This window comes from Xyrauchen texanus, chromosome 43 (assembly GCF_025860055.1).
Source record: "Xyrauchen texanus isolate HMW12.3.18 chromosome 43, RBS_HiC_50CHRs, whole genome shotgun sequence".
NCBI classification, from domain to species: domain Eukaryota; kingdom Metazoa; phylum Chordata; class Actinopteri; order Cypriniformes; family Catostomidae; genus Xyrauchen; species Xyrauchen texanus.
Window position 1 is genome coordinate 28149728 of NC_068318.1, and position 12706 is coordinate 28162433.

Here is a 12706-nt window from a genome sequence, read left to right on the forward strand (position 1 = left end):
GCAAATGTCAAAGAGCAACGTAGTTTATTTGAGAGCACGTGTCCCGTTTTGAGCGAGAGTTGTCCATGTGCGAGCAGAGTGATTCGTGCTGACGCAACCGATACATGGATGCTCTCTCGCATGATATGCATGTTGTGCTCTCGACATTAACAATATTATGATGCCATAGAGCTACGGGCAATTAAGATTGACTAATAATTTTAATAATTTAATAATTTATCTTCACAATACATTTTAATTGTATTTATGTATCTTTTTATTTTACATTGTGAAATGATCATCAATCTTGGCTCCTCCCCAGACATGCTCTGGTGCCCCCCTGGGGAGGCGCGCCTCCCAGTTTTAAAACGGTGGCTTTAGAATAACATCCACTGATTACCCATGGACAAGAAGTCCAGGAACGTGTATTAAGGAAGTAAATAGTCAATTTTGATTGCATGCTGACTTAATGTTGTTTTCAAACACAACCTTTTTTGGCATGTTTACATCATACATACAGTATTCAGCATTGTCATTTATACATTATATTGATTCTTAGCTGTGACCTTACTGAATTGTAGTCCTATTTTTAAGAACAGTACTAACACGAACTAGCTTTAGTTCAGCACTGAAGGCATTTACTCAAAGCTTGAGTGAATCAATAGCACTGAGACTGAACAATTACAGTACACAGCATAAATGAGTACACCCCTCTGAAACCTAACAAATGGTGTCCACAGTGATGTACAGTGGTTGTAAAGTTCTTATAAAGGGATTTATGAGTGCTGAAGGTGTGAGGGAATTGTACTTAATCAATGGCATCATGAATTCACAGATGCTCTGCAAAATCTTAAAAGAGCATTGACAGCCTGGGCTGTCAGCCACTTTTTTTTTTTTACCATGACAATGACTCTAAACATTATTCCAAAGCCAATGCAGCATTCCTTTGGATAAACAAGATAGTATGTCACCCAACCTCAATCCTATTTGAGCAGCTGTCAGGTGCAAGTTGAGCATCACTCCCCGTTAACAATCACAGTACTTAAGGTCATTCTTCAGGAGTGGAACAGGATAGATGTGACAAAATGTCATGAACTTAATGTCAACAAGAGTCAGAGTCAAGTATTGCAAACTATTTGATTAATTTATTCTTGTATATGCATGGACATATAGTTTTGGTGGTCTAGTTGCACATCAGCCACTTAAGTGGACGCTATTGCATCATCAACATACATTGCCACCCATTGGCCAGCCGTTGTAAGTGCAACAAAACATTCTCAAATCCAAGATTTGCCAAAAATGCCGGCTAGCTCAGGAATATCTTACCAATCCTTCTATAGAAGGAGACCCTCACAGGTAAATTACATTTGGTAACATCAAGTAACTACTAAGGAGTAATCCAATTGCAAAATATTTGAAGTATTGCATTTATTTTGGGAGGAAATTACAATGAATCATCTGTCCACTAAACTGGAAATCATGCATCACTGGCTATATGTCAACTACAATTCATTCTATTACTGCCACTTTGTTGTTCTTGAAAATCTGTAACTTCATCAGTAACGTTTTGGGCTGTAATCAATTGATTTATGCTATTAGAATGTAACTGGCAGTTTCTGTGACAAAAACAACATTTTGTGCAGATTAGTTCCATTATGTGAGTAACAGTTAGTGCCTTTATATTTTGTAGATCGCAAGTCAAGTTCGAGATAGAAAGGCCTACAAGATAGTGGAGCAATTACCATCGGAGTCAAATGAGGATGATGCTAGTGGCAGTGATGAGGAGTGGTTGCCAGAAAAAGGATTAGGAAATCCTAGTAGTAGAGAGAGGCGCTGAGGATGCAGAATGTGCTTGCATTGCATTGAGCAGTATAAGAAGATACACAACTCTTCTTAATTGAAATAAAAAAATAAAAAAATGCTTCACGTGTCGTGCAACCTACTGATAAAGCGCCGACGAGTCATTAGTTGGGTTAGTAAAATAAAGAAATAATAATTTGTCATATCATTTTTGAAAATTATATGAAATTATATAACCCCCCCGACGATATCATCGTCCATCGCGATGTTTTACTGTCAACATCGTCAACTGCCAATTTAGGGGACATCGCCCAACCCTACAGTGATATGAACTTTTATGTTGTATTTTTGTCCTTTTCAAGCTGGACCACCACTAATGAACATTCTTCAGAATTTCTCCTTTTTTGTTCCACAGGAGAAAGTGATATGAGTTTGGAATGACACAAGGGTAAATAAATAATGAGAGCACTTTCATTTTTGGGTGAACTATCCCTTTAAAAACTGAGCTATGCACAAATGGGAGAAGGTTTAGGAGGTGTAGAACTGGCAGCATCTGTGTGCAAGCTACAATCAATGGTAAGGACGCTAAAGTGCAGATAAAGTTGTGGTTGCATGGGGCAAGAGAGCCTTTAGATGAATAAAGGGTTCAACATAATTGATAAGTTCAGAGGTCCCACACCTTTTGGACCTTTGGTTTAGATGGTTATGCTTAGTGTCTCATTTGAGAGATCAAAGCTCAGACAAGGGGCTGATCTTGTTGGAGCAGACAATAAAAATCTATCAATAATTACAGGCAATTAGAGCTTCACTGAGAGTCAGTCATTATGATGTTAAATTGGAAGTCTTCACTCATGAAAATTAAGCTCATTGTTCATCAAAGAGAAGGCAGAAGTGGAGAAAGATCATGATGAATCCCTGAACATAATTATTAAGGTGGATTGCCACATTTCTGTGCGTGTTTGTGCCTCTCTTTTATGATGGAAGTCAAAGTAAAGGGTTTGAGTACATATACTAAAAAGTTTTTATCTTACATAATACATAAGGGACATTTCAACAGTGTCAGCAAAGAGGCCAATTGGTTGCTTGGGAAGCCTGACTGGAGTCACTCAGCATGCCCTTGATTCAAACTTGTGACTCCAGGTTTGGTAGGAAAACTATTGATATTGAATGATGCTGCATCCACTCCAGTAGATGTCACTGTCTGTCCAAGATGACATGAGCAAAATGTTACTGAGTGCACCTTTAATACGTTAACATTAATTAATGCAATAGTTTACTTATTTATCTTGATAAATGTTAATTTGTTGATACTAATACTGTACATTTTTAACATAAAAATTTACATTAATTAATTAATTGTGAACTAACAAAAAACAATAGTATATTCAAAAATTAACATTGACCATGATTTATATAAGCTGTACATATAGTAAACTAATACATCTCTCCCATGGTATATCTACACTAGAAAGAACTCCACTATGTCTGTCACTCTGCTGTGAGTAATTCAGTAACTCTGTTGTGTGTGAGACAGTTGTTACATCCTCTTAGGGACCTGGCTCAGTTGCCCAGCACTGTGTCTAACATGCACGCAGTGGCCTTGGACACCTCACGGTCATGATTAATTATGGACAGAGGTGAGAAGCCTGCATTTGTCCTCTTTAATAATAGATGAGTGAGGTCTGTGGATTTCATGAGATGAACAGAAAGGTCTCCTTACAGGTAAAGCCGGCAGAGAGTACATTTTCTGTAAATGTTTACTGCCCTTAGGTTACAGATCAGAACCAAAGCTGATCCACTGACTACCAATCAAAACATCTAGTTTTAGACCAGTAAAGTCATTCAACTATAAAATAGTTACAAATATATAAATAAAATATTATCGGTATATCCAAATATACACTCACTGGCCACTTTATTAGGTACACCTGTACATCTACTTATTCATGCGATTATCTAATCAGCCGATCGTGTGGCAGCAGTACAATGTATATAATCATGCAGATATGGAACAGGAGCTTCAGTTAATGTTCACATCAACCATCAGAATGGGGAAAAAATTTATCTCAGTGATTTAGACAGTGGCATGATTGTTGGTGCCAGACGGGCTGGTTTGAGTGTTTCTGTAACTGCTGATCTCCTGGGATTTTCACGCACAACAGTCTCTAATGTATGTGTAGAGAATGGTGCAAAAAACATCCAGTGAGCGGTAGTTCTGCGGATGGAAACACCTTGTTGATCAGAGAGGTCAACGGAGAATGGCCAGACTGGTTCGAGCTAACAGAAAGGCTACGGTAACTCAGATAACCGCTCTGTGCAATTGAGCAGAATAGCATCTCAAAATGCACAACACGTCGAACCTTGAGGCTTTTGGGCTACAACAGCAGAAGTCTACGTCGGGTTCCACTTCTGTCAGCCAAGAACAGAAAACTGAGGCTGCAGTGGGCCTACCATTTGTGTACCTCAGCAGAAATCCAGATTTGTCAGACCAAGTGATGTTTTTCCTATCATCTACAGGCCAGTCTACTGCGCCCACTGCAGCGTCAGATTCCTGTTCTTAGCTGACAGTAGTGGTACCCGGAGGGGTCTTCTGCTGCTGTAATCCATCTGCCTCAGTGTTCAATGTGTTGTACGTTCAGAAATGCTTTTCTGCATAGAACTGTTGTTACGTGTGGTTATTGTTGTTAAGTGACAGGGCGGTCACAGTAATCGATTTCACCTTCCTGTCAGCTAGGACCATTCTCCTCTGACCTCTGGTATTAAAAAGTCGTTTTCACCCACAGAACTTCCGCTTGCTGGATGTTTTTTGTTTTTTGCACCATTCTCTATACACTCTAGAGACTGTTGTGTGTGAAAATCCCAGGAGATTAACAGTTACAGAAATACTCAAACAAGTCCATCTGGCACCAACAATCATGCCATGGTCAAAATCACTGAGATCACATTTTTCCCCATTCTGATGGTTGATGTAAACATTAACTCAAGCTCCTGACCCATTTCTGCATGATTTTATACACTGCACTGCTGCCACATGATTGGCTGATTAGATAATTGCATGAATAAGAAGATGTGCAAATGTACCTAATAAAGTGGCAGGTGAGTGTATAATTAGACTTACAATAAAAAAACTAAAGTAAAAATGATGTAAAATAACTTTAAATTAAAAAAGTATAATAACCCTGAGATTCAGTCAAATGAGTCCATACTTTTGATTGGCAGATCACAAACCCAGACCAGCGGCTCCAGTCAATATTTCTTTATGAATACCTGCAAAGGTCTAATATCTTAAAGTCAGAACAGAACTGAACAAGCCATTCATCTAATCTAATATCGGTCCACTGCATAATTCATGGTTTAAGCTTTCTAAAAATAACACAATGACACAATCATTCATCTCTCTAACAGGTTTTGGCAAAAAAAAAAAAGGAAGGTGATCTGGCTTAAGCCTGGAATTTTGAGTGTTCGTATGTGCCTCTGTGTTTCTGTTGACTAATCCATTTGGGCTTTCTTGTTTGCCTATCAAAGAAACAAAGTGGACGAACATCAGAAAATAAAAGTATAGAGAACATCAGATGTACAAGTATAAAACTTTGGGCCAAAACAGATGGTTGATAATTATTGTTGTTGCAGATTTATTTTTAGGCCGATAACTGATGCAGAGAGGCGTGAAACAGGCTTGGTTCGGGGCAGGCGGCGAGATATCAGAGTCCAGTAGCAGGCACGGGTCGTTAGGCAGGCTGCAGACAGGCAGAAAGGTTAGTAACAGGCTGGGATCGGAACAATAGAATCACTCAGAAAACGCTCAGACATGCAACATGGGGTGAAACAATACTTCGCACTGGATGCTGAGTTAACGAGGCAGATATAGTCTCAGGGCGAGAGTTTGATGCGGGACAGCTGGGCAGCAATCAAGGCTTAATGATCAATACTGTGCTGAAGCATGAGGCACTTAGTATTCAGGGGAGAGAGCGCGAGAGTGCGTGGAGTTGGCAGAGCTGGGCGCCATAACAGAGCCCCCCTCCTGCGAGCGTCTCCTAGCGCGAGGGAACTGATGACGGCGAGGTCTGCCTCGAGGTCGAGGAGCCGGTCTATCAGGGTGATTGCGGTGAAAGTCTTGAGTGAGGGACGGGTCTAGTATATCCCTGGCGTGGGCCCAGGAACGTTCCTCTGGCCCAAAGCCCTCCCAATCAACGAGGTATTGAAGACGCCCGCCGCGACGTCTACAGTCCAGCAGACGATGCACTTGGTAGGTCTCTTCGCCCTCTACCTGGATAGGTCGGGTAGCCGTCTCCTCTGAGTCCTCTCTGCGCCCTACAGATTGGGCGGCGGCTGGTTTGAGCAGGGAGACGTGGAACGTGGGTGAGACGCGCATGTGTCTGGGCAGGTCAAGACGAAACGACACAGGAGTGATTTCACGGACGATCTTGAATGGACCCAAGAATCTCGGACTTAGCTTTTTGCAGGGCAGCCGGAGGCGTAGGTCTCGTGTGGATAGCCACACCCATTGGCCGGGTTGGTAAACAGGTCCTGCCCTGCGGTGCCTGTCTGCCCTCTCCTTGCCGCGTCTTATCGCACGCTGGAGGTGAGTGTGGGCCAGGTTCCAGGTCCTCTCACTCCGCCGGAGCCAATCATCCATGGCAGGGACGCTGGTGGGCTCACCTGACCAGGGGAACAGTGGGGGCTGGAATCCGAGGACGCACTGAAAAGGGGTCATCCCGGTAGAGTGCTTGCGGATGGAGTTCTGGGCATATTCAGCCCACATCAAGAAACGATGCCAATCCCCCTGCTGACGATGGCAGTAGGAGCGGAGGAAGCGGGAAATCTCCTGGTTGAGGCGCTCCACTTGTCCGTTGGCCTGGGGGTGGTACCCCGATGTGAGACTCACGTTGATCTGTAGTCTCCCACAGAAGGCATTCCAGACGCGGGAAGTGAACTGGGGTCCCCTGTCAGACACAATGTCCTCTGGTAACCCGTAGAACCGAAAGACATAGTTACACAGATGTTCCGCCGTCTGCAGAGCGGTGGGTAGCCTGGGGAGCGGGATGAGTCGGCATGCCTTAGAGAAGCGGTCGATGATGGTGAGAATGGTTGTGTAGCCCTCGGAGGGAGGCAGATCCGTGATGAAGTCCACCGCGATGTGGGACCAAGGCCGTTGGGGAACAGGTAGGGGTTGAAGGAGGCCCGCGGGTAGCAGCCGAGAGGACTTCTGGGTGATACAGACTCTACAGAGGCGAATGAATTCGCTCGCGTCCCGAGTGAGCGTGGGCCACCAGTACCGGTTCTGAAGGAGCTGGGTCGTGGCCGTGATTCCGGGGTGCCCGGAACAGGGAAGGGCGTGCACGTGGCTCATCACTTTGTCGCGGAGGGTTTCTGGTACAAAGATCCTCCCAGTGGGGCAGCCCGAGGGAATTTCGAGGTCAGCGTTGGCCTGAGCGCACTCGGTCTCGAGGTCCCATTGAACTGGTCCGAGGACGAGAGCTGGGTTGATAATGGGTTCTGGGGTCAGGACCTCCATTTCGGAGTCGAACAGGCGAGACAGAGAATCAGCCTTGGTGTTCTTCGAACCGGGACGGTAACTCACTGTGAAGTGGAACCGGGAGAAGAAAAGAGACCACCGGGCTTGGCGTGCGTTCAGTCTCGTGGCTGTACGCAGGTACTCCAGATTCTTGTGATCTGCATACACGGAGAATGAGTGAGTCGCTCCCTCAAGCCAATGGCGCCACTCCTCGAACGCTGACTTCATCGGTAACAACTCGCGGTCCCCAACGTCATAGTTCCTCTCTGCTGAACTAAACTTCCTGGAGTAGAAGGCGCAGGGATACAGCTTGGGAGGGTCGCCCTGGCGCTGAGAGAGTACTGCTCCTAGCCCGGTGTTCGAAGCGTCCACCTCCACCACGAAGGGTAGCTCAGGGTTAGGATGGTGCAGGATGGGAGCAGAAGTGAAGCTGTTCTTGAGCTGCTTAAAAGCCCGGGAGGCAGCCTCGTTCCAAGCTAGCCCTCTCGTGCCCTTCCGAACCAGAGCTGTTAACGGGGCTGCTACGGAGCTGAAGCCTCTGATGAAGTGGCGATAGAAATTGGCGAAGCCTAGGAAGTGTTGCAACCCCTTTAGGGTGGAGGGTTGGGGCCAGTCTACGACTGCTCTCACCTTATTCTCATCCATGGCCACGCCCTCCGGGCGGATGACGTACCCCAGAAAGGTTGTCGAGGTCTGATGGAAGTCACACTTCTCTATCTTGGCGTAGAGTTGGAACCGAAGGAGCCTCTGAAGTACCGCGCGGACATGCTGGATGTGGGCTTCAAGGGTGTCAGAATAAATCAAAATGTCGTCTATATAGACGATTACATTTTGGTGGAGCAGGTCACGGAGGACGTTGTTGACGAAGGATTGGAAGATGGCAGGGCTGTTAGAAAGGCCGAAAGGCATGACGAGATATTCATAGTGCCCAGTGCTCGTGGAGAAGGCAGTCTTCCATTCGTCCCCCTCTCGGATTCGAACCAGGTTATAGGCGGAGCGCAGGTCCAGCTTGGTGTAATATCTGGCTGTGCGAAGAAGCTCTAGAGCAGCCGGTACCAGCGGTAGTGGGTAACGAAACTTAACGGTACATTCGTTCAGGGCTCTGTAGTCGATGCAGGGTCGCAGTCCTCCATCTTTTTTCTTGACGAAGAAGAACCCGGCTGACAGAGGGGAAGTGGAGGGACGGATGAACCCCTTTGCGAGCTCCTCCTCCACGTATTTCCGCATGGCCTCGGTCTCAGGTTGGGACAGTGAGAAGATGCGGCCTCTGGGTGGTGTGTTATTGGGTACGAGGTCTATGGCGCAGTCGTATTCCCGATGGGGCGGTAGCTTGGTGGCTTTGATCTTGCTGAAGACCTCGGCTAGATCGTGGTATACGGTGGGTAGGCGAGATAGCACGGCGTCATCTCGGGGTTCGGTAATGCCTTGGACCTTTAAGGGTTTGACGACAGACAGACACCTCGAAAAGCATCTCTCTCCCCAGCTGATTATCTGCCCGGTAGTTCCCTCCTTGGCATGCTCGAACACAGCTTGGAAACGTTCCAGAAATTCTCCGTAGGAAGAGAAGGCGGACCCATCTGGTTTCCAAACCGCGGTGATCCACTCCAACGCGCGACCGGTGAGTAGCCTGCACACGAAGGCGATTTTGCTGGCATCAGTGGCGTGCAGGGCCGTCTGCTGGGCGAGATACAAAGAGCATTGAAGAATAAAGCCTCTGCATTTACCTTGGTCACCCTCATACCTCTCAGGGCGCGCGAGGTGCGGGTTGGAGCTCGCCGTGTGCGGCTGGTCTAGTGAGAGAGGCGGCGCGGTGAATGTTGGAGCGGCTGTGGGTGCCGCGATGGATTTCTGCAGGGCTCGTACCGCTGAGACCAATTCCTCCGTGAGTGTGGTCAGGCGGGATAACTGGTGATGATGGGCGGCCAGCTGAGAGGCTTGGTTGGTGACAGCGGCCGACAGAGCAGTCATTGTCGCTGGATCCTCGTTCGGCGAAGTATTCTGTAAAGAATCAGACAAGTCGGGCAGATCCATTTGCAACAATGTTTTTAATGGGCAGACTTCAAGGAAACGTAACTTCTCATCAATGAGCAAACACAGGGGAAAGGTCTAGTCTGATGCCCGGGGAAGGGTTAAACTCAGGCGAAGGAGTCCGGCTGGATCCGAGATCGGCAGTCGGCGACAGAGAGGCGTGAAACAGGCATGGTTCGGGGCAGGCGGCGAGATATCAGAGTCCGGTAGCAGGCACGGGTCGTTAGGCAGGCTGCAGACAGGCAGAAAGGTTAGTAACAGGCTGGGATCGGAACAATAGAATCACTCAGAAAACGCTCAGACATGCAACATGGGGTGAAACAATACTTCGCACTGGATGCTAAGTTAACGAGGCAGATATAGTCTCAGGGCGAGAGTTTGATGCGGGACAGCTGGGCAGCAATCAAGGCTTAATGATCAATACTGTGCTGAAGCATGAGGCACTTAGTATTCAGGGGAGAGAGCGCGAGAGTGCGTGGAGTTGGCAGAGCTGGGCGCCGTAACAGATATATGTGATATCCCACAATTTTATATTATAGTAAATGACATGTATATAAAATTGCCAAAATTAGATTACCTTTTATTTCTAATTACATATTTAGTCAATTTCATTCAAATAGAAAGTAAATCTCACAAAATGATTTTGTTTAATTACTAACATATATTAAGGCATGATTGACAAGAATCGTCTTTAAAAATAATAATAATATTAATCTCAATAATTTAACTGCAGCACTTTCTGGAATAGAAAAAAAACTATTATGATCTGATAATAAAAATGAAAAAAGATCCGATACTGAAGCAGTCACCAATTTATCTATAAACTCCAACATTTTTCAACCCAAAACACTAAAACTACATATAAGAAACAATGTTATCACAACATATCCTGCATATCTAACACTTGCTTTTTGGCCTACAGGTTTGTCAGTGCTTTTGCGACAGCAAATAAAATCCATTCCAACCACTGATAGATAAAAATCGAGAACTTCCGCGTGAGCTGAGGCTTCCCTTGGGTGAATCATCTCCATTAGGCTGGTGGAAGAGCAGTATCACACTCTGAGTATAGAGTAATGCCCAGCACTACGTGGATCTGTAAGACCTCCAGCTCTACCGCAGTACCATCTATTCCCTCTGTGCAAATGCACTTATCAAGTAACATCAAATTACACACATGAAATATTAAGTGCTGGACATTCTTGCATAATGGTTTGTAGAGGCCAGAAAGACCAATCACTGATAACAATAGAGCAGAAAGACAGAGTACCCAAAACTATTCAGAGACTGAAATGTATAAATGTATAAATCAACTAAAAAACACCTTCGGACAAGCTGATTAAAAGTCAAAGCAAAAATGGCTCAGAAAAGTTAGTTCTAAGAAAAGCTCTAGCTCTAATTGTGTCTTAACATATTTATGTTTTGAAGGACAGCTGATATTCATTCTGAAATAACTCTACAGTAACACACAAAAGCAAGAGAGTTTTGTTCTTGTCTGTTTCCCCAAACAAGCAGTTGAATGACAGTGCTAGCCATCTCTCAGGCCTTTGGGGGGCACTCTTAAGCTAAACATTTCTGTTTGATCTAATGATGTCTGTTGGAAATCAGACAATGACTGTGGCAGAGGCTGATTCACCACTATGACAAAGGGGGAAAAAAAATATTCAAAAACTTTTTATACAGGCTCAGCATTGCGTCCGTCACTTCAGCCGCAACAACACTGCAATGCTTATGGTTTGTCTCAAAATTGAGCACTGCTGTACAAAAATATTGCATATAATGTATGGCACACACACACACACACACACACACACACACACACACACACACACACACACACACACACACACACACAGTATATATACTGTATATATACACCTCAAGTGACCACTTTAATAGATACACCTGTACACCAACTTATTCATGCAATTAGCTAATCAACCAATCGTGTGGCAGCAGTGCAGTGCATAAAATCAAACAGATATGGTTCAGGAGCTTCAGTTAGTCAACCATCAGAATGGGGAAAAACAATTATCTCAGTGATTTCCTTCGTGGCATGATTTTTGGTGCCAGACAGGCTGGTTTGAGTAACAGCTGATCTCCTGGGATTTATCTCCTAGAATTTACTCAGAAACCAAACACATCCAGTGAGCGGCAGTTCTGCATACAGAAATGCATTGTTGATGAAAGAAGCCAATGGAGAATGGCCATACGGGTTCGGATGGAAACACCTTGTTGATCAGAGAGGTCAACGGAGAATGGCCAGACTGGTTCGATCTGACAGAAAGGCTACGGTGTCTCAAAAAACCCTCTGTATAATTGTAGTGAGCAGAATACCATCTTAGATTGCACAACACGTTGAACCTTGAGGTGAATGGCTACAACAGCAGAAGACCTTGTCGGGTTCCACTTCTGTCAGCCAAGAAGCTGAGGCTGAAATGGCCTACCATTTGTGTACCTCAGCAGAACTCGAGATTCATCAGACCAGGCTATGTTTTTCCAATCTTTAACTGTCAAGTTTTGCTAAGTCAGTGCCCACTGCAGAGTTCATGAATCAAGTGTTTCTTAGACAAAAGCTCAGATTCAAAAACTAGTGAGTAGCCTTACTAGTGAGCATCCTAACAGAGATGAAACATCATATAGTAAGTGACCAATCTGGAATGCTCAACACATGCAGCAAATCTGCGAGCCAAACAAACAGTGCTTCCCACGACTCACTCAAAATTGGTTCATTCATGTCACTAAACAACATTAAAACTATCAGGCACAAAGCAGGGAACCAACAGCATTTTTTAACAACAGTTAATGGTATTAAATGAATTATGAGTACATAAATATAAATAGTATTTTTCTCACTTAGTCCCCCATGTTGGATTTAAGAATGCCTAGATGTGCTGAAGACAGAATTTGTGTCACATTTGAGACAGCTCACAAGATCTCAGAATAGTGCTAAAACTCTGCTCTGTTGCAGTAGAACACAAGACACAGAGCATCCACAGTAAACCTGATGACAAACCATCTGCCTGAATTACTGAAAATTCCACCCACCCGCCTATACAGACATCTTACGAGCAGAACTGTTGTAAATGCTCTCAGAGCAGCCTGCATTCACTCGATTTCTTTATACAGTCTGAGCTCAAAGATTAAAGGCTAGCACAAGGACTTGTCCTCATTTGACTTCATGGCAGAGAAGCAACTTTCAAACTGGTGTTTGCTAAGCAATAAGGTACTATCAATTTAGTGTCTTTAAAAGGTGTTGTAAAAGTGATTTTTATGGAATATTACACTTGAAATATCTGTACTACCTGACAGATTTCACTGAAACACGAGGTGTCCTGAAAAATCACACCTTTCACTGTGACAGCCCTAGACTCTCTAAATAAAGGG

At 44.7% G+C, this 12706-nt stretch overlaps 1 protein-coding gene across 2 annotated transcripts in view; it reads right to left on the reverse strand.

Annotated features, from left to right (window-relative positions):
* The window catches only part of ssbp2b (single stranded DNA binding protein 2b), an 85783-nt gene that overhangs the window by 6786 nt on the left and 66291 nt on the right, over positions 1 to 12706 (reverse strand). The gene's annotated exons all lie outside the window — the stretch shown is intronic.